General features: G+C 34.2%; 1 protein-coding gene and 1 long non-coding RNA gene across 5 annotated transcripts in view; both read left to right on the top strand.

Moving 5' to 3' along the window:
• The window catches only part of Ctl2 (Choline transporter-like 2), a 259,790-nt gene that overhangs the window by 139,527 nt on the left and 99,122 nt on the right, over positions 1-21,141 (top strand). The window lies entirely within an intron of this gene.
• On the top strand, positions 15,876-18,996 carry LOC145688872 (uncharacterized). The gene is made up of 2 exons (XR_014132007.1): positions 15,876-16,466; positions 18,614-18,996. It is a non-coding gene; the product is annotated as an uncharacterized LOC145688872 (long non-coding RNA).

The following is a 21,141-nucleotide window of genomic DNA, read 5'->3' as shown; positions in this document are numbered from 1 at the left end:
CTTTTTGTCTTCTTTACATGTCACGAATCATCTGTCGAAGTATGTGTACGATTTTCGATTCCAAGTTGGCACCTCTGTCACTCGTACACTACGAGGAATTCGACAACATGCAACAGGACTTTTTGTCTTTTTTTCATGTCACGAATCACCTCTCAACGTATGTGCACACCTATCTGTTCCGTTCCAATTGTCAAGATTTGATTTTCGATTCCAAATTGGCACCACTGTCACTCGTACACGACACAGAATTCGACAAAATACAACAGGACCTTTTGTCTTCTTTTGATGTAATTAATCACCTCCCAAAGTATATGCAAATCTTTGAAGTTCACCCTCTTATGTACATTGTAACGTAGCACGTGTTTGTATTTATAAGCACTTATTATACGTATATATGCGTCTTTATTTATGTTGTATAAATTATATATTTTCCCAATGAAAGCTTATTTTAAAGAAAATGCATAAAATAGGCAACATTAGGCACTAAAGCAATTATTTAGGCAGTAAAGGTCGAAATAGGCAAAATAGGCAAAATAAAATTGGCTTAAATCGAAACTATAACCCCCCACATAAACTTTGAAACGTTATTTTTGATCATATCTATATATATAAAAGAGAACGCACAAATCCTTTGTTACCTCATCACGCTAATACGGCTGAACCAATTTCTTTTATTTTTGGGGGGTTATTAGGATTTGGACCCTAGATGGTTTTTATCATATCTTTAATATTCAAGAATAGGCATTTTGCCTAACATCCGGTCTCTAGTTATGACAAATAGTTCTTTAGTCCGTTCTGATATGGTCTTTGAAAACCAAATTCCTCGCCCGAACAATAAATACGGTAAAAAGTAAGAGTTTACTTTGAGCAGAACAGTAATAGGTGCACATACACTTGAACCTGATTTTATTAAATAGAAATTGAAAGACGGTACTAGGTGTCATTCCTCATATCATAAATGAGTTTTGGCACTTGCCCCCTTGTACTTAATAAAATTAGATTCAGGGGTGTGTGACCCTAGCACTGCACTGTTCTGCTGAAAGTAAACTTCTGGTTGACAAAACATACTGGTATTAAAATGAATCCAGAATTCAACAAAGACTAATCTGGTCTCCGAAGACTCATGAGCATATATTAAATAATTACCAATATGATGCTTCCTAGGAAAAAAATACTTTACTTTTCTATCACTTTTACTCTCGAAATTGAAACAGCCATTGTAGCCTACAATATTTACAGTTTTTACAACAATATCATAAGTAAAGATTGACTGCCGATTTCACCCTGAGTTAAGCTGAGGCATGACTTATGGCGTGTTATCTAACACTGTCTTGAGAAATTAACAATACTTTCACAGCGTACCTCACTTTGAATAGTGAAGCAATAGGAGGTTGGTTTGCATTGGACACCGTCTTTTTCAGTTGGTTTGTCGGTAGCAGCATGATGTCCACTTTTTATCCAGCTGAATGCATACTTTTCTGCATTGAAAGAAGTAATGTCTAGTCCATTAACGTTTATGGAAATAACAGGTTCGAGTTTTTACAGATAAACGGTTTCTAGCGTCAGTATGCTGTAAGTTTAAGTTGGAAAAGCCTCTCTTACACTCTGCAGAAGGAACTGGAAGCAATTCTATGAACAATTCTTCCGAAAGCAATGCTATAAACAAGACCAACATAGCTCGCGACAAACACACTGAAAAAATAAAGAATCGCTACTAAACATAAAGTTGAATCATTGTACTTCAAAACAGATTATATCTTGAGAAAGGGGGAATATATCTTTCCAGGCTGGGAAGACTGAATTAAATCCAGAGACAAGGAAGTCAAAACTTAGAAGGGAGGAAATTCCCAGGTTTCCCCGGCTACAAATAAATCCCTGCGTTTATATACAGGGTGTTTCGAAACAACACCGACAACGTTTGGGAGGTAATTCCTGACACCAAGATAAAACAAAAAGTATAGGCCAATCAGGGTGCACAAATGCTTCTTTTCGGAGTTACAGGCAACCGAAAACATGAAAAAATGAACTTTAATGGTCCATAGCTCCAAAACTATAGGATCTACCGTAATCGGGTCAAGACTTCACTTAGGAACTAGTACGTGCCCTATCCAAATATAAATATTGTTATATGTATATAACTCCGCCTATACATATTGTTACGTGAGTACCTTAGGATTCTGAAACCTGGATTTTTGGATATGGCACATATTAGTTCTTAAGTGAAGTCTTGACCTGACTACGATACGCACCATAGCTTTGAAGCTATGGACCTTTAAAGTTCATTTTTTCAGGTTTTCGGCAGCCTATAACTCCGAAAGGAAGCATTTGTGCACCTAGGTTGGTCTATACTTTGTCTTATCTTGGTGTCAAGAATCACCTCTCAAACGTTGTCGGTGTTGTTTTGAAACACCCTGTAGACCTATATTTATAATAGAAACACTAGACAGGCGCGACGAGAGAGTGGGGAGCCGTTGCTTTTACCCCGGGGCCCGGACTGCTGAGGGGTCGGCAAATACAGAAAGTGTTATAGCCCTTGCGTTAAAGAGAAAATTGCTACAAATATTTTCCATATTTTTAAAAATATGTTTACCTTCATATCGTTTAATGTTTATTTATTTATTTATTATGTTTGATTGTCAGGTTGTTTATTAATTCTTGATTCTTTTGCTACATTTGAAAAATGATGTTTTACATCACTTCCTCTGTGAAAAGAAAATATTTTCCTTCTGAGAAAGATCTGATCTGAGGGATTTGAAAGAACTCAAACTGTGTCTAAACTCTGTATGTCATAAACGAGATTGAAAATTACCTAATGTAATGAAATTATAAGACTAAAGTTTGAAAAAAAAAGTTCATCATATTATAATATATATATATATATATATATCAGAAAGTTGTTATTCTTAGTCAAATAACCAATATTGTTTTGTATTGTTAAAACTAGCAATTATATATATAAGATAATACTTAATTAGGTAAAAAAGGAATTTTAACAAACAATAACACTTATCGTGGACTAATGAGATTCTCCGGCAGTCACGTTGCGTAAAGAGTAATTAGAAGAACAAACAAAGCTGTTATGGAGAACCTCAGGGTTTAAATGAGGAAAGTTATTGCTTATAAAAAGGTAAGGGAGAGATACAGGAATTATCCAAACATCAACTCATCTAGTATTCATTTAAGTCTTGATCCAACAATAGCTGGACAACATGGGTGGACAATTACTATTGTTACAGTAAGATCTAATACTACTACGCAGTAAATGGGAAAACATTTTGCAAAAATGTAAACTTGGGAGCAGAAATCTAGGAACGACTTCTGATTTCTTGATTACGTGCTTTTCTGGGAAACGTTTAACAGACGGAACTGTTGAAGAACAAGAACAAACCCCGAAGAAATTTCCAAACTTTTTTTTTTAATTATTCTGGATTGTGTTACAGTTAACGTTAAAGCCACTATAAGGCAATACATGATCTAAACACGAAATTTGATTTCTTGTGGAAGTATCCAACGTTGAGCAATGATAAATTTGAGGGAAAAGTAAGAACGTGGTTAGAACTATACAGCGATGATGTATCAGATAATATCATTAATGAAATGATTTATCTACAAGCGATTCAATCTGCCAACTTCAGTGTTGCTCTGACACCATTTCAGTTGCTCAACACAATTCTTGTTCAAAAACTAGTCAGCATTTTTTTTTTGGGGGGGGGGGGGGAATGTTATTCTTACTATTGCTCTTCGTATTTTTTTTTTTTTTGTGTGTGTGTGTGTGTGTGTGTGTGTGTGTGTGTGTGTGCTCTACCAGTGTCTGTGGCGGAGGCTGAAAGATCATTTAGTGCACTGGCAAGAATAAAGAACGTCCTTCTGTCATTGATTACTCAACGAAAATTATACGACTTGGAGACTTATAATGGAATCTACTTTAATCTACTCAGGTAAACTTTAGTAATACCATAGATACATTTGTAAGCAGGAAAGCAAGAAAGTTGTTTTGTAAATTACGAAGTGTAACTCTAGTAATGTAACTAGTAAATATGTTATAGTTTGCCAGTTTTTATACCGGGACCCGAGTTGGCTCTCGACGGACCTGACATTAGATATGTGTGTGTGTGTTTATTAAGGAAGTTAGGCGTAAAAAAATCAATTGGAGAATATTAAATAAACACAGAAAAATAATAGTAACAGTAAAAAATTATTAAAAAAAAATTAAAAGCAATGTTTTTATTAAATGCACTAAAAGAGAGTGATAAAATGTTCAAATGGGGCTGACTAAAAACATTGGGAGCGTCTAGAAGGTGAAAACTGGGAAGGAAGGAAGGGGGGCCAGAATCCAGACTATGGTAGGTATATCATGAGATTACTATAAACTTCCAAAAATAATAATAATAATAATAATAATAATAATAATAATAATAATAATAATAGATTAAATTATTATTTATCACTGGGGGCTAAGCCCCTCGACCCCGAACTAAATCCGCCACTGTTCATAAAATCTTAGAAAAAGCATCCAATAATTTTAGTCTCAGTCTCATTTCTTCATTGTACTCCATCAAAACTCCACAAAAAGTCCTTTTTAATGTATTTTAGAAAAACATTGTTTCTAAGGTTTTTAAAATGATTATTTGAATTCAGGTTTTACTGGAAAGAGGAGAGTATATTGTGGGCATCCAGTTCGTGCCCCACTTGCTACAATTCTTCCAGTTAATTGTGTGGAAGCAGCTGAAGTACCACAATTGTTTGCGAAACGAAGACAGATCTAGCTGAGCTCACATACTTCATTTAAACAGAAGAAATACAATTGTAGACTGAAAATAAAATCGGTGCTAAGTGCCAAAAATGGAAAAGTTCAGTTTAAAGTTAAGATGTTGCATATGTGCCTAATACTGCTCATTAAACAACAGGCTATCCAGTATTAACTGTGGAAGGAGTTCTCGTAATCGCAAGAAGAATGCGCGTGGGTATATGTCCCACCGATTCTGAAGTGAAATCTGGACTTTTTACTCAACTTTTTCATTTTGGCACTTAGCACGGATTTTATAACCAGTCTACAATTCTCTTTCACGTTGCTCTGTATCGCTATAGCATGTACTTCATCCTGTTCCCTCTGAATTTCTCTCTTAAATTTTTCTGAAAACAAATGTCATCGAAAGAATACAGAAAAAAAAAAACACGAAGGTAAAAAGTGAATATCTGAAGCAAGCACTTCAATAGCATGTTTTCGAGTTCATTTTTGATGACAAGGAAAACTGCATTAAAATTTCATCCCGTGAAGGAAGTTTTTGAGGTGAATGATCTGATCGATCTAGCAACCATAAAAACAGGAAAAGGAAGAGGAAGAGGAACTTTGCTACGGAACTGCTGAAAAGAAAATATTAAAAAGACAGAAAATACATTAATAGAAAATAAGCAGATGCATAAATGTGGCGTGAAAGGCAAAATTGAAAGTGTGTTCACGCCCTCTTGGAAGTAATGAAATAACTATTCATTTTCGTGATATTCAGGATATTTAAGTTCTAATGTCGCGCTATCACTGACGGAGAATCAACAAGTGTTGGACAGATCTTTTCTTTTTCTAAATGTTGAACAGTGGTTCTCAACGTGGGGTCCACGACGCCTAAAAAATTGAAATGTGTTGTAATAAAAGGGAACTCACAGCTGTTATGCAAGAAGTATTTTTAAGATTAAGAAACTACAGCTGTTAACAGTACAAGTACAAAACAATAACTATTCATCATTTTCAGTTCTCAAGGATTTCATTGACTCTTCAGGTGAAAAAAAACTCTGCGGAAATGCACAAAACACCTTTAGAACACTTGGAAGCATTAGCTGCAAGTTTTCGAAAATATTTCCCTGTCCCACAACCTGGTAATGATTGGATTGAAAATCCTTTCAGTAATGTAGAAATCCATGACATACAAGGTATGAATCTCTCTAGCACAGTACAAGAACAACTGTTGGAACTATCCTGTAATACTTCATGGGAAAATGTTTCCAAAGAAAATGAATTTTGTAGCTTTTGGTTGCATGTGCACTGTGAGTATGAAGAGTTGTCTAAAAAGGTATTGCAACATTTGATACCTTTCCCTACCACTTCTTATGTGAGCAGACCTTTTCTGCTCTTTTCAGTATTAAAACCCTTAAGCGAAATCGTCTTAACGTGGAATCGTGCCTAAGATTGATGGTGGCAAAACTTATTCCAGATTTCAATGCAATTATGGAAAAACACAAAGAATTTTCTCATATTAGTGATCCCACATTTGGGAACACTATCAAGTGGATTACCTCGAAGAAGAAGAAGAAGAAAAAAAAAGGAAAGAAACATTGATTTTCAGTCTTGAAAGTTACTGTCTTTTCAATTGAAATTTCGTTCACTAGGAAACAATGTTGTAGCTTTAGAATAAATTGCTTATTGCATTATTTTTCTTGATCTTTTACTTGTCAGTGGTAATTCTAATTAGTACCGGTATATATATATATATATATATATATATATATACGGTAATATTTAATAACATGTGAAACTTTAGATAGCATTGTAAAGGGATCCGCAGATCACATTCCGAATGAACAAGGGTCAGCGTTATGGGAAAGTTTGAGAACCACTGAAATATAACTTGTCTCTTGTCTCTCTCTCTACCAATGGTAAAAGTATTTGAATAAAACATAGTTTAACGATTTATCAAAGTTTACAGTAGTCTCCCCATTACTTCCGTTGGAGGTGAAAGACTGATAATGCTATTATCAACTGTCAATATAAATAATGAACTTAAGAACTGTTATTTTTGAGTAAATTGTAAAATATTTATATAAAATTACAAAGTATCTTAACAATCGTGATTCCTTTGCATTGTCATTAAATTTCAGTAATGGCTAGAGGTCTGCGCGAATACAGAATACTGCATCCGCAGCATCTGTATCCGCATCTGCAGATAATAAGGTAGCAAATATATAAAACTTACACATTTTATAATAGTCATGATTTCGAAAATATTTTTAAATACATTACCTCTTGTAGTTTTCTGAATCAAACGAAACCATACATTATATCAGTTTCCTCGTGATCAAATACCAACTACGATAAATAAAATGTAATATAAACCGTGCAGATACAAATTAGAAATTAATGAACAATCTATGTACTTACCCAAGGTCTTCAAATGCAGATATCGGACCAAAATAATGCCGCGTAGGTGATATCCCCTTTATCAAGTCATTTTAGAGCACGTCACTAAGTTTTTAAACTTCATCTTACTCATAAAAAAAAAGAGCATTTGTTCAAAATACAAAGACGAAATATTAGTAACCGTTAAGAAATAAAAATTAATCGCAGCACCACAAACACATGCACATATCCCGAACTGACACTAGCACCAGCAATTGCACTAAATTAAAAAAAAAAAAAAAAAAAAAAAAAGTGACGAAACTAACAACACAACACAATCTGCATGCTTCACGACCACGCTTTTATTGAAATCAGAAGAGCAAATAACTTCGAATAGACAGTCTCTGACTGGGGGATATAGGGTGCTGTCAGGAGCCTCACTTTGAAGGGTTCTATCTTCCCTTCCCATGTAAAATGTAAGAGCCTCACAAAGTATGCTAAGTTTCATCTTTATTATTATTATTATTATTATTATTATTATTATTATTATTATTATTATTATTATTATTATTATTATTATTATTATTATTTTCTATTTATTTATTTATTTTTTTACTTTTGCTTACAAGCTTCAAATACACTTGATTTTAGTTATTTTTCTACCGGTTTTAAAACTTTTAACTCAAAACAAATGTTTCTTAATGCTCTTTCCACCATCACAAATTTCATAGCGTCTTTTTAGGTAGAAAAAAGATGTATGAAGCCATATCCGCAACTTCGCTATCCGCACAGAAAAAGATATATATCCGCATCCGCGCAGACCTCTAGTAGTGGTCATTACAATGTATACGAGCAATAATAAAATAATAGGGGAAGGTCGGGTAGTATCGGACACTTAAGGAACATGTGATGTAACAACTATATGATAATCAGAAATCAAATAAAAACCTCATATGTGCAATCCTCATACATATCTTTATAACACTATATAAACCATATTTCACTTTTACTACAAAATTTAGAGAAACTGAAAAAAATGTAAAAGTCTAATTTTTCAAGATATAAAAATCTGGCGGGTTATATCGGACAGATCTGTTATTATCTTCTTAGATTCCTTACATGTCTTCTTACATACCTTAGAAATTGCAGATTGTTATGTTGTATTGCAAATATCACATTTATAATAAAATGCATCTCTCTCAAGACTTGCACAGTTTTCATGTGCCCAGCCTTTGCACGAATTACACTGTATCCAGTTTTCATCAAAGATTTCCCCACAAATTACGCAATCAGTCTTTGTTTTAACGTCGAATTTCAGAGACTTTCTTGCTGATCCAACTGCTTGGTTGAGCATCAAATACGGCTTCCTTCGGGAGCATCTTCGTAAGTTCTTTGTCCATTCTTACTCTTGGGAACCCAAATAATGGAGGGATAAATTGATCACCTGACGCGTTTATGTACGGAAGAATTGTCACGTTTTTGCCTCTTTCTCCAGATGTAATTTCCCTACCTGCTTTTTCCCTTTTATAGACAAAACTTTTAACTGATTTTCGTGAACTACTGACACACCAGTTTTATCAGCTTAAAAATTCTCGATGGTTTAAAAGAATATTTATTCATAAGTTCAAAGAGTTTGTCAAAAAAAAATATACCAACTTTCTCCTTGTTGAATTCTATAGCCCGCTGCGAACTTGTGAACTCCGCGCACCTCAAACTTAAATCGGGATGTCTCTTCATGAAAGAATAATAAAAATCTTTCCCGGCTAGTTCTTTATTTCTGTTGAATTTATGGTTCAGTTTCAAGTGTTCAGCGAACTGAAATCCTAGTTTCAAAAATTCTTTCTTGTTGAGACTCATGAGCTGGCTGTCCAGATCTTTGACAAGATTATACAGTAACTTATCTTGTTCGTCCGTAAAAGTTTTTTGAAGTTTACCCATTGGCGGTTTTACTTGAATTTCTTTTCCCAAGGAAAGAAATCATACCCTGTCACCTAAAGTGATTTTCAGGACGGAAGACTGCTTACTTGCTTCTCTTGTATTCATCCCACCAGCTATCACTTTTTCAATTGCTGTTTTCATATTTTCATCTGACCATTTACCTCTCTTTTTGTCCATTTTTACCTGAAAAACATGAGAGAACTATAAGATTTCGCATTGAAACTTCGAATATTGCTGTCCGATATTGCCCGCCAACACCCTGTCCGATACCACCCGACCAACATGCATGATAATAAAGAGTCTTGAAACAATTTGTCTTGCAATGTAGGCAGTGATATAATGCCAATTAGGATACAAAACTACAACAAAAGTGTACAACTACTTAAATTCATATTTCACTTACCTTTGTTTCTGTAATTAGCCGACAAAATTAAGTACGTGCAACCACAAACTGCACAAAAACTACAAATCGTCGCACCACATGTAAACCTTTCAACGTACTATCTCAGAATGTTGGCACCGCGCTTCCCTCACAAAGAACTACTAATACGCGGCTAAAGAGTGTCGCCATCCTGTACCGAAAATAGTGAACTATACACTGTCCGATACTATACGCTGTCCGATACTATCCGACTTTCCCCTAGTGATTGATACTAAAATAACGATCAATTATTGTTTATTTAACATTGACTATATTTCTTATTTCACACATTTCTTATGTCACACCACTGTAATTTAGTAGTGAGCTAAAGGCAGAACAATTGTCAGTCATACATTAAATTTGACTGAAAAATCTTAAAATGTAATGTTGAAATCTCATATCAACAGGCCGGGTGATTGTGAAAAGGGATGTCTTTATGCCACTGAATCCTTACATAGTTTACTGTTTCATATTAAACTTAGTATACCCTATCATATATATATAAATCAAGGGCGGATCCAAGGGGTGCGATCGCCTCCGCCCAGAAGAGGAAACTTTATTTTATATATAAATAAAACCCATCTCCGAGTTTGGAGCTCTTAAAAATAGCTCTAAGGAGCAGTATTACAACCCACCGTCCTCCCAGAAGTCCGTCCTGAATCCGCCCCTGATATATAATCCTTACTTCCTATATACTTGTACTTTGGATCCTGAAGCTAACTAACGCACTTTAGTAAATCGCACATCCAAAGTAAGTATATTAATACACACAAACCCATAATTGGAAATGTATCAAGTGGTTTATTGGACTGTAAATTTATTAATTACTACTGGTTTCATTAATGGATTTATATCTTTTATTTATTTGATTTTTCCTTTTGGAAGGTATGTAGGGATATTAATATTACTCGTGTCAATTCGTCCGATTTTACAGGGAAAAATACATATTTGAACGGCATATTTAATTTGATGGTATTGTGTTTGGAATCACATAAAGTCTACTTGGAAATCATCATTGTTCTTACTTCCTAAAATAGGATAATAGACCCCCTACAATTCTTTTCTCAGTAGTTGATACTAGTTTAATCTACTATGATATTTCACAGATGTTAAAAAATCTTGAATAGTATTTATTTCGTAGAGTAGAACACATTCCTCCTGTGTTTTATACATACTGTAGTTGTGTTTCATGGAGTATGCAACAAGGTTGCGTATAGAAATCAATAAGAAAATTCAATGGTGGTACTGAGTCACTAGGAATCTGTTGAGCAGTGAAGGAATTATTGTATAATTTGCATACTTGAGCACGGCACTTAATAATAGATCACGAAAGTCGAAGCGAACTAATCAAATGGAAAGGAGTCAATGACCAGACTTTTATGAAAGGATCGTAAGCCACTGTTTTGACGTATATGATTTTTTTTAAATAAAATAATTACAATGAAGTGTTTTTAAATCGGTCATTCTTGGTTGTTAAAAAAAAAGTGATCATCTGGGCAATTTACAAGAGTAATGATAGCGTATGGTTGTATCAATATGGTTGTAGCGTATGGTTGTATCCTAATTTTAAAATCATTAATATTTTGACTGGACGAATAAGATAATTTTCATGATTCTTATTAAACACTAGAAGAATATCCATTCTTTGCATTAGGAGAATTCTTTCATTTTGGACATAAAGGGCACCAAAACTATTCCTACCAATCAACTTAGGGACTCCAAAAACTATGAATTCGACATTAATATCGGTCATTTTCAATTATTTTTATGTCACGATCCGCCTTAGTAGTATTAATGGAGACTGAATTTGGATTTAAACGGCATCGGAAGTGTCAAGTTCGTCTCAGCGATCGCGAAAGCTATGGATTTGACACTAATATCGGTCATTTTCAATCATTTTTATATATTTCTACCCTTAGTTGCACCGTCAATGTGAAACGATAAAAACCATTCCAGGTCTGAACCTCATCTATGTTGAAAATTTTATCGAGAACTGTCGGGTGATTAAAAGTTATTGAGTCACAAACATAGTCACTTTTATTGTTATAGGCTATATCGGTTAATTCTCAAGTTGCGAAATATTAAAAGCAAATACAATGAACCGATACATTTCTGATTTGTGGTCGCTACTTATATTCTAGTTTTGAACTAAAGCAAGGATTGATAAATTATGGAACTGTGATACTCTTGCAGCATACAGAAGAATTACTGATTGGTAAAGGCATCAATCTCTCATTAAACCTGACAGCGGCAATTGACTTACGCCATAACATTTCTTGCATTGTTCGATGATAGTTCAACTTTATTGATTTTTCTTTGTGATATCTCAAGATCCATGTCATTTTGTGTTCTATTATCATACTTGCTATAGACTGCTTCGTTAGGATGCAAATTAACAATAGTTTTTTTTTTTTAAATAATCATCCATCCTGGGCAGTTCTAATAGGTCTACTTCATTGTCATATCATTTGTCTATAATATACTATATCTTTGTTCTTTGTCTTGCCTTTGTCGTAAAATACATCAAATGACAGAGAATGAAGTTTGTTTAATTATTATATTGTCATCATTTCTTACTCTTCTCTCGGACTGTACTTTTAATGATAGAAAATTAACGTCATTCTCGGTCATAATTTCTTTACATTGAAAAGTTGAGGAGAACTGCGTTATATTTATGGTTTCTTCTTAAAGGTTGCTCGTTATGCTCATTAATTAAATAATAGTTACATTAATTACTCTGTTTATTATGTTTAAATTATACTTGAGTAACATACACTCTCACTTTCTTGTGCACCGTTCTATGCACTGCTCACAAGGATGCCAGATTGCCTATAGTGTTGCCAGATCACATTCATTACAAGAACATTTTAACTTTGAAATTTGTCAACTTTATTAGTAATAATAAAATGACATGAATGTGTGTGTGTGCATAAATAATATTTATCATCGCTTACAAGGAATGTTTTTTTTTTGGGGGGGGGGATCAAAATATAGGAACACCTTACCTGTATGCAACCGACACAACAAATCTTAGCGAGCTTACATAAAAGGAGAGGATAAATACATGGGACGACTTATATTACCAACAAATCCATAGTTTTTGGGATCGTTGAGATGAGGAGGGACACTTTTGACGCCATTCAAGTCCAAGTTAAGCCCCCATCTTCATGGGTGGGTGGATGGCAAAATATAACGTGTACAAAATGTTGATAAAATTGTTGTTGACTGTTGAATTACTCGTTATAACGAATAAGGCCAAAGGTGCTATTCAACGTTCTCCCTTTTCCAACTTTTGAATTTCCTCTAAAGAATAAACGGTACTTGTCTTTGGATTTAATGTTGTTATGGCAATGCAAGCATTAGAAAGAGATAAAACGGATATCCATTTTATACTTGGATGCTTAATTGCAATTTTATTTTCTCTACTCATTTTATTTCATACGAGCAAATGTGCAAATTCCAATTTGTGCCTATTTCCTTCCCCCACTTTTCATCAAAGAATTCATAGACCCACATTAACCTTGTCCTTTATAGGTATTTTTAATATATAAATACATATGCAACTTATTATATTTGTGGACAGCATTCAATATTCGCTTGAAACATCGTTTAATTTGTGTGAGAACGGTTGTGTTACTTTCTTCTGCTTTGTTTCAATCATAAATACTTAAAATGACATGGTTTAAATGGTTAATTATCATTAATTAATAATTGATTAGATTTTTCATGACATTACTTCCATTTTTCTACATTACTAGCTTATATATTTCATATTGATGTTTGTTTATTTTCATGCTTCATTTGAAAAATGAATGACAAGGAAACTGTATAGCGTGCGAGTTCAACCTAACTCCTTCAATCTGAATGATACTTGGCATGGTGCCACGCCTTGACTTGCTATACACAAAATATTATTGTGTGCAGCCATTTGATTCGTAAGTTTAACGTAAAATAAAAATCAAATGAACAATTTTTACGACTATGCATAAGGATACTAGTTTGAAATACAAGCAGATTTTTTTCTTTGAAAACATCTTTCAATCTTTATTATCTTGCAGTCTTTATTATCTGTTCTGGTATGATCATATTGTTTCATAAGATATTTACATACAGAATATCTTGGAAATAAAGGTCCCTTTTTAGGTTCAAGGAACTCCCTTCATATTTCCGAAATCAAACCACAATGCCGGAAGTTAGAATCTGTGCTTTCCTAGTACAAAACTAGTGAAAATATGTTTTGCACAGTCATTTTTCTTTGTTCCATTTCTAATTTTAGACATATCATTTCCCTGAAACGAGAATAAATAGAGCATTTGTCAAATTCAGCTGCATTTTAGTAAAGATCTTTCTTTGTGTGAGTTAGATCAAGTTTATTCGTTCGTTCGATAAGAAAGTTGAAAAAGTAGTGATAACTTACTGTCAGCAGTACTCATTTCAAAGAGATAACAAGTGATTATCTTCAAGGTATATAGTAAAGTTATTTTTCCTTGATGAAGTTAACTAAAATTTGTGCGTGAACATAATAATCGAAAATTAGTAGTCGTTAATTGAAACTAAAATTTAATTCCATGTAAAGTTATATGATGAATATAACTATTCGAAATGTTTATGACCATAAAAAACCCAAACTCATGAGTTTCGCCCTCACGAGCGAGCTCGAAACTCTCACTTACTCGATCGCAACCTCCAGAAGTGAGGTCGGATGGAAGTGATATTGGGCTCATATGAATGTGAAATAACTTTTGCCTGAGATTGAGTGAGCGTAGTACTGGGTTGATGATCTGTCTGTGTGAGGTCTAGTTAACGTGATGACGGGTTGATGGTGTGTGAGGTTGAGAAAAGTTAGGTCAAAGTGTGTACCTCTGTTCATACAAGAGAGAACTTGGTCTTACTTTGGATAGCTACTTTTCTTTTACAGTAAAGAAAATTCAGAATTAAAGATGATGGGTCACCTGTAATGAATTTTAAAGTATTTTCTTAGATACAGTTACTGTATTACGTTACCACTCTTTTTCATTTTTTCAAGTTCATGGATTTGTATTGAAGTGAGAAAATGGTTACCTCAAGTTCAACCTGAAATACGATTTAATCTTGCTGTAAAAACTCCAAGCTGGGTGGAAGTAAAGATAAGTACTTATGGAAATTTCGGCACATACAGGATATGATATAGTCAGAACCATGCTCCGTATGCCTTTGTACCGAAAGGTTTCCTTAGATACCTATTTTTACAAAGACTAGGTTAGTTAAATCCCTGAGTCGTAGTGGAACGAGTATAGAACGAGAAAAAATCCTCCATCTGGAATCGAAGCTGGACTACCAAGTTGGGAGATAGACGCATTACTGATGACGTCACAAATAGCTAATGAAGATTTCACGTTCACGCCTTCCGTGCTCACACTTGGGTTCGATCCACTGTCAGTAAATATGACTGTGTTTCAGATATCTTACTTCCAGCTGTTAGTCCATATCGTACACCAGTGGCATTCAACTTTTTTTTCTTTCTTTGTATACTACTAACGATACCTGGACCCCTGTCTGTTATAATTCCATTACTTATGGGGTTCAGGTACTTATGTGGGTGACTGTACCTTTCAGTCAAATATAGGTAACTATACCAAAAATAAATTGTAGAATTTATTGCTTATTAATTTAATAACTCAGTTTTATTATAAACAGGAGAATTATCTATAAATGTAACAGAACTATGTTAGACATTTTAAATTTTAGGTACTTCCTAAGAAGTTATCACGTACCCCAGGTTGAATAAGACTTGTTTTACACAACTTTGTGTCAAAATTAGATGATAAACTTAAGAGAGAAATATAGTAAGAGCACGCAAAGTACCTTTATATCAGGTTCAACCTGGAATATAATTCGATTGTTTACATTAGGTTTAGTAGATGGAGCTACTAATATTCTGTGCAGTTACGCCGAAATCTAAAAATGCATAGCTTTGATTTATTTATCTGTACAAAGTCTCTCTTATTGCATAATCCCAAACACACGCGGTGTTTTCGATGCTTATAGCATGCGCATAGCGTAAAACTGTGAACGACTGTTTTAGAATGCGAGAAATAAACTAACGAAAGATGTTATTACTGCATCTTAATGTGTGTTTGAATATTTTATGGTCTCAGTATTCCCGGTTAGTAAGCAAAGGATAAGCAATTCAAGTCACGAGTATAGGAAACATTGCTTTCTACATCCTTGTTTTCGCTTTTCAATTCACCGCACTCGACCTTGACTCCATTTATGCGGAACTTAGTCATCCGAACAATGGAGAGAAACCCTCAAGGGGGATTTCCCTCATTATTTGGAAAGAGGTTTACCTTGGAGGCTGAATGGAACAGACAATTAAAAGATATTAAAATACATAATTATAATCTGTGGCTTTATAATATTGTAATGAAACCATGAACTGAGAATTTAAAAAATCATTTTTTCATAAAAATTATAATGGCAATTTGGTAGGTGAAGATGGAACTAAGTTTTCTGTAATATTTTAACTTTTGGATACATGTATCACATTATTTTTAAAACTCACAAGGACAGTACTTGTAATCAAGAAATCGTTGGAAGCAGAAGCAAAATAGTCAAAAATCACCTGTAGTTAAATAACATTGCTTGTCAGTAGTAATTAACAATTTGGATAAAATCATGAAAAAAGATGAAAGCAAACCTCAGGGTAAATTAAAATTCAAAAATACTTATTTTTACATCATTAGATAACAACAATATTTTGTCAGAAAATGTAATTAGGACTTTCCTAAGATTTTGTAAATTTTTATGTTGGCTTTTGGCAAAGTTAAAAGGAAAAATAATTAAAGTAAACAAGGACAATAGTCCATATAAAATGACCAAGTTTGCAAGTAAAAAAGGATTCTGCATTCTGCATTCTGGGTCCTGTATCCAGAATCGCAATGGAATGGTCTATACGAAATTACAAATGCCGCAAGAAAGACCATTGTCCGGCCAAGACCAAGCGAAATATGCAATAAGGTAAAGTATGACTACAGAGAATTTTAACTGTCTATTTTGCATGTGACATGATATTAGGAGGTCTCTGAAAGTGACAGGCAGATTTGAATGTTTAAATATTTAGCTTATTCCCGTTTGGTTAAGCATTGAGTAAAATTATAATAATCTGCTATACAATTAATCTGACATACTATGTCTGGTTGTGAATTCAGTACTCTTGGATGCTCACTGTTAAATAATTTATATTGTTACAAAAATATCCACAATACTACCATTGTAAATCAATTATTTCATTAATAAAATATTGTCATTTTGTGACAATAAGAAATTGCAACCACTAGTTTAATTGCACTCTTTAATTAAGGTACAAATTCGCTATTCCTTTTGCAATTGATATAACACAATTTATGACTTGATACAATTTACTTTAATTTTTATTTCTTTAATTTTAATTTTTTTGACTTACGGTACAATATGTATAGGTATAATTTACAATGTGAACACAAAATTGCTCGAGGGAATTCTTCTGGTAATTTTTTTGAAGAAGGCAGTACAGTCAAGGTTGATAATTTGTTAATTTTGAGAGAGATACCATATATATTTTTGGAGGTGGGGGAATGACGTTCCCCGCGTTCCCTCTTACTTTTGTTATAATAATACATACATTATTTGACTTAGAAGGGAACAAAATGGGGTGGCCAGGTAAAACGGATGAGATTTCAATTATTATAATAAGATGGAGATGCCGGTATTACCCAGAAATTTGTATAAATAAATAAAATAATGGTCATATCTCGAATCCTTTAACGTTAGAGACATGAAATTTGGTTTTTGAACTTTTCATCTAAAATAATTATGAACACGTGTGTCGGCGCTTTTAGATGTTTGACCTAGAATTGGTGAAAAATGGTGGGGTGGTTCCTACTACCCAATCGAGACGTTCGAATTTTTAGCGAATCTTCGAGATCAGAGGAATACTATATGAAACGTACACAAGGAAGAACACATTGTTGCCCACAGCAACAAGCAGGGACTTCACTAGTATATCCATACATTCTATTCACTGAATAAAACCCAACTTACTAAGGGCTTCTTGTTAGGACACACTACTATCTTGAATTAAACGTAAGATCATTTTCTTCTTTGAACATTCCATAGACTGTATGCTTATTCCGAAATATCCAATGACCCCGCGTAGCGTAAGTCGTTCACGTTCTCGTCTTTGGTGGGAGGGTCCAAAGTTCGATTCCCGTTAGGGACACTCGGTCAAAAAAGTGTAAAAGCTTTTCCAGGCCAGCCACCCTGAGTGAGATTTTCCTGGGTTTTCCTCATTCACACCAAGCAAGTGCCGGAATGGTACCTAACATAAAGATCCCAGGCCGCTTCCTTCTATTTCCTCGGATAGTATGATCGTCGAAGGATGTCTTCCCTCATACGTGACGGGCAAACGTAGCCATAGATACCGAAAGCTCAGAAATCTAATTCCTAAATCCGAAATATCAACCCGCAATTAAAATATAACTGGAGTATGATAAAATATATATGTATTTCTATTCTTCTGAAATGCTTAATAAGAAGGATGTTTCTGACTATTGATTATAATTATTTTCACTCGTTTGTTTGATAATAATGATATGTGGAACACTTAACATGTTTCAATCATAATCAGTTGCGAAATGTATTGCGTTAATAATTTTCAAAACACCCACTCAAATTGTAGTCAATGTTTAAAGTTACTTCAGCTCTTGTAGAGTGTTCACAATGAATCATTCTGTTAAATAGAAAACAGTTAAAAGGTCATTGTATTGTAAACTCTTGTTCTTGACATGTAAACATGGGTTGTTTTCTTTTCCTTGAAAAAAAAAAAAAAACCCTCAAATGCAGGATTTTGAAATTGATTTTCTCCTTCCGTTAAGTATTTTGTTTGTACTCAGATTCATTTTAGTGTATGTGTGAAAACTCAGATTCATTTTTAGAACAGGGACTTTCAGCAAGCTCGGAACAATATGTAGTGTGCACGAAACAGAATTAAAATTCCATTTCCTCTCACTGATTCAATATACATGCGCTTTAAAAACAAAAATGTTAAGAAAATGAATTAAAAAAAAATGAAAAGAGAAAAAGTCGTTATAGTATGCTAGTGAATTGGTTTCTTGTTTCAAATCTAGGTCAGCTCCAGCTAAAACATGTCGGAAGTGCAAAATCAAAGAAGGTTATTCAAACTGTTTCCTGATATCTTCCGTACCAGTAGCTAACAACGAGTTAGAAGCTGAGTATTTTACAAGCAAAGGAAGTGATGAACATTACCATTGACCTTCTGAAGTAATTTCCTGTGATAGATACCAAACAGCATCAAGAGCATAGAAAAGGCAGTTATGAGCAATCAACGAAAAGAGGAGCAAACGAGTTCTTTAATTAACTGTCTACGTCTTCGTACGAACCTACGCAAAAATAATCCCTTAAAATGTACTCCGTATTTTCTAGAATGTTAAATGTGAATAAAGCGAGATAGTCTCTTTGTTTCATAACTAGGAGGTCTGGTGTTTTTTTTCTTTCTTTAAATTTAATGTCCCAGGATTATGCTCCGAAGCAAAAGGAGACAATGATGATGATGATAATGAATGAATGAAAGAAAGAAAGTGGGAGGAAACGAGGAAAATCCCGATAAAGCTCATCCACATGGTGTTTGCCTATCACAAAACCCACTTGACGGGAGCTAAGATCGAACCAAGGGTTCCATAAACAGAAGTGAGCACTTTACCACTGAACCACCGCGGCCTCTCAGTTTATAATTTGTTTGCTTAGACATTTATTCTTCATTCAATCCAATTGGTTAAGGACAGAAGCCAATGGAGAGCTTTTGTGAATGTGTTCCATAAGCCATAGAGTTTAATTAGTTAAATTACAATCAACATTTTCATTCAACGTCATAATAAGCATTTCTAAAATTCATACGTTGAGCTAACGGTCACATGAGAACTGCAAGTATCTCAGAATCTATCTTGGTGATAAAAATCTTATTTCAATTGTACCTGTATAAATTTATCAGGCAAATCTCGAGTTCAGGGCTAACGAACTTACGGAAAATATAGGTAAATTTTTTAGTTTTACCGTTATTAGAACTAGCTAACGAAGTTACAGGAAACGGAAATACTCGCAGGAAATCAGCAACATTTGTTTGTTAGCTACAATACTTACCTTCGTGGAATCAAATCCGAGACTTGAAGAGAGTATTTTCTGTTGAATTATTTTACGAATCTTTCATAAACAGACTTTAAAGTAATTTTCTTAGAACTTCCTTCAGTTGCATTTAGCGAATGCCGGAATGATATTTTGATTCAAGGAAGGGCATCTTAGGACAATATGTTCTGTATGAACGATGTCACTTGTCAATTCTGTATAACTTTAATTAAGATCAATTGACAGTTCAAAATTACTTTGGCTTCTGCGGATAGTGTATATCTAGTTCATTAATGCGTAACCATTAACTCATACCTTCTATTACACATATTTGGGTTGGTTAGTAATAAGTTAGAGGGTAAAAGGTATTCATACAAACAGTGTGAATCAGAAGTTAGTTGGTGAACCATTTCTTGTAGAGCAGAGTTTCTCAAACTTTTTTCAAGTGGGATCACTTTTATTAATTAGAATGTTATACGAATCGCCCTACTCTTGTTACCCTAGAAAGCATTTGTTCCAAAAATGTTTTGAGCACATACTACTACACCGGTATGCTTTAAAAAAAAATAATAATAATAAAATTAAAGTCCTTCATTCATTCCTCGCTATATTCGTGTCTGCTGGGGTTTATTCGGTAGAAAACATTTCTCGCAGTACCGACAACTGAAAGTTGAACGGCGCGGCGTTTCACCCTTGCAGAACAGACGATATAGAGCTTGAACGTAGCTATGGACTACTTGTGGTGCATTGACCACAGTTTGAGAAGCGCTGTGTAGAGTGTAGAAAAATTGTTAGTGTAAAGGTATTTATTCATATTTTCTGTGTTATAGATGTATTGAAGTACTTGTAGGCATGGGCTCCCGAAGGGGCGGCAGTTAGGCCAGCGCCCCTGGCTCACGAAAATGTATATGTAATATAGCAACCACGTACGGTATATTAAATACCAGAAACACAAGACGTACTATAGCAACCATGGAGATGCCTCCCCCCCTAGAAAATTTTCTTTGGGCGCCCCTGCTTGAATGAGTTTGTTTATTCCTATACTAGTATTTCAGTCACTGAAATAGTGCTTTTGTCAAAAAGCTATAATATTGGCTAGTCCAATCGTTCATTCCAATAGATCTGTACCTAGTGAGTTAATGGTTGTCATTTGTGTATTCTCCACAAGCTAGGAAAAGAAAAACATACTAACAGCCTATATTGCCATTCTGTAAAACAATGTCTTTGGATAGGTTCATAGAACTGTCATTAAACTACATTCCCAGTAGATGTATTGCCGTCAAGTCTTTCGGGATCTCCGGATCTAGCCATACCTTCCGTCGTTTTTTCCTGTCATTGGGTCTGTCTCTGTATATTTTATGACTGTTATTATTCTATCAATAATTTCCTTGATTGTTCAGATTTTCATGTTATCAAACTGTTATTTTCGAACAACATGTTTGCTATACTATCCGAAATTGTGGACATTCTTCTTAATCTAAGAAGATCGTTTGCGTGACAAAATAAAATGAAGAGT

The sequence above is a fragment of the Thermobia domestica genome, chromosome 7 (genome assembly GCF_964235325.1).
Source record: "Thermobia domestica chromosome 7, izTheDome1.hap1.1, whole genome shotgun sequence".
Classification (NCBI taxonomy): Eukaryota; Metazoa; Arthropoda; class Insecta; order Zygentoma; family Lepismatidae; genus Thermobia; species Thermobia domestica.
This window is presented reverse-complemented; position numbering and strand designations above follow the sequence as displayed.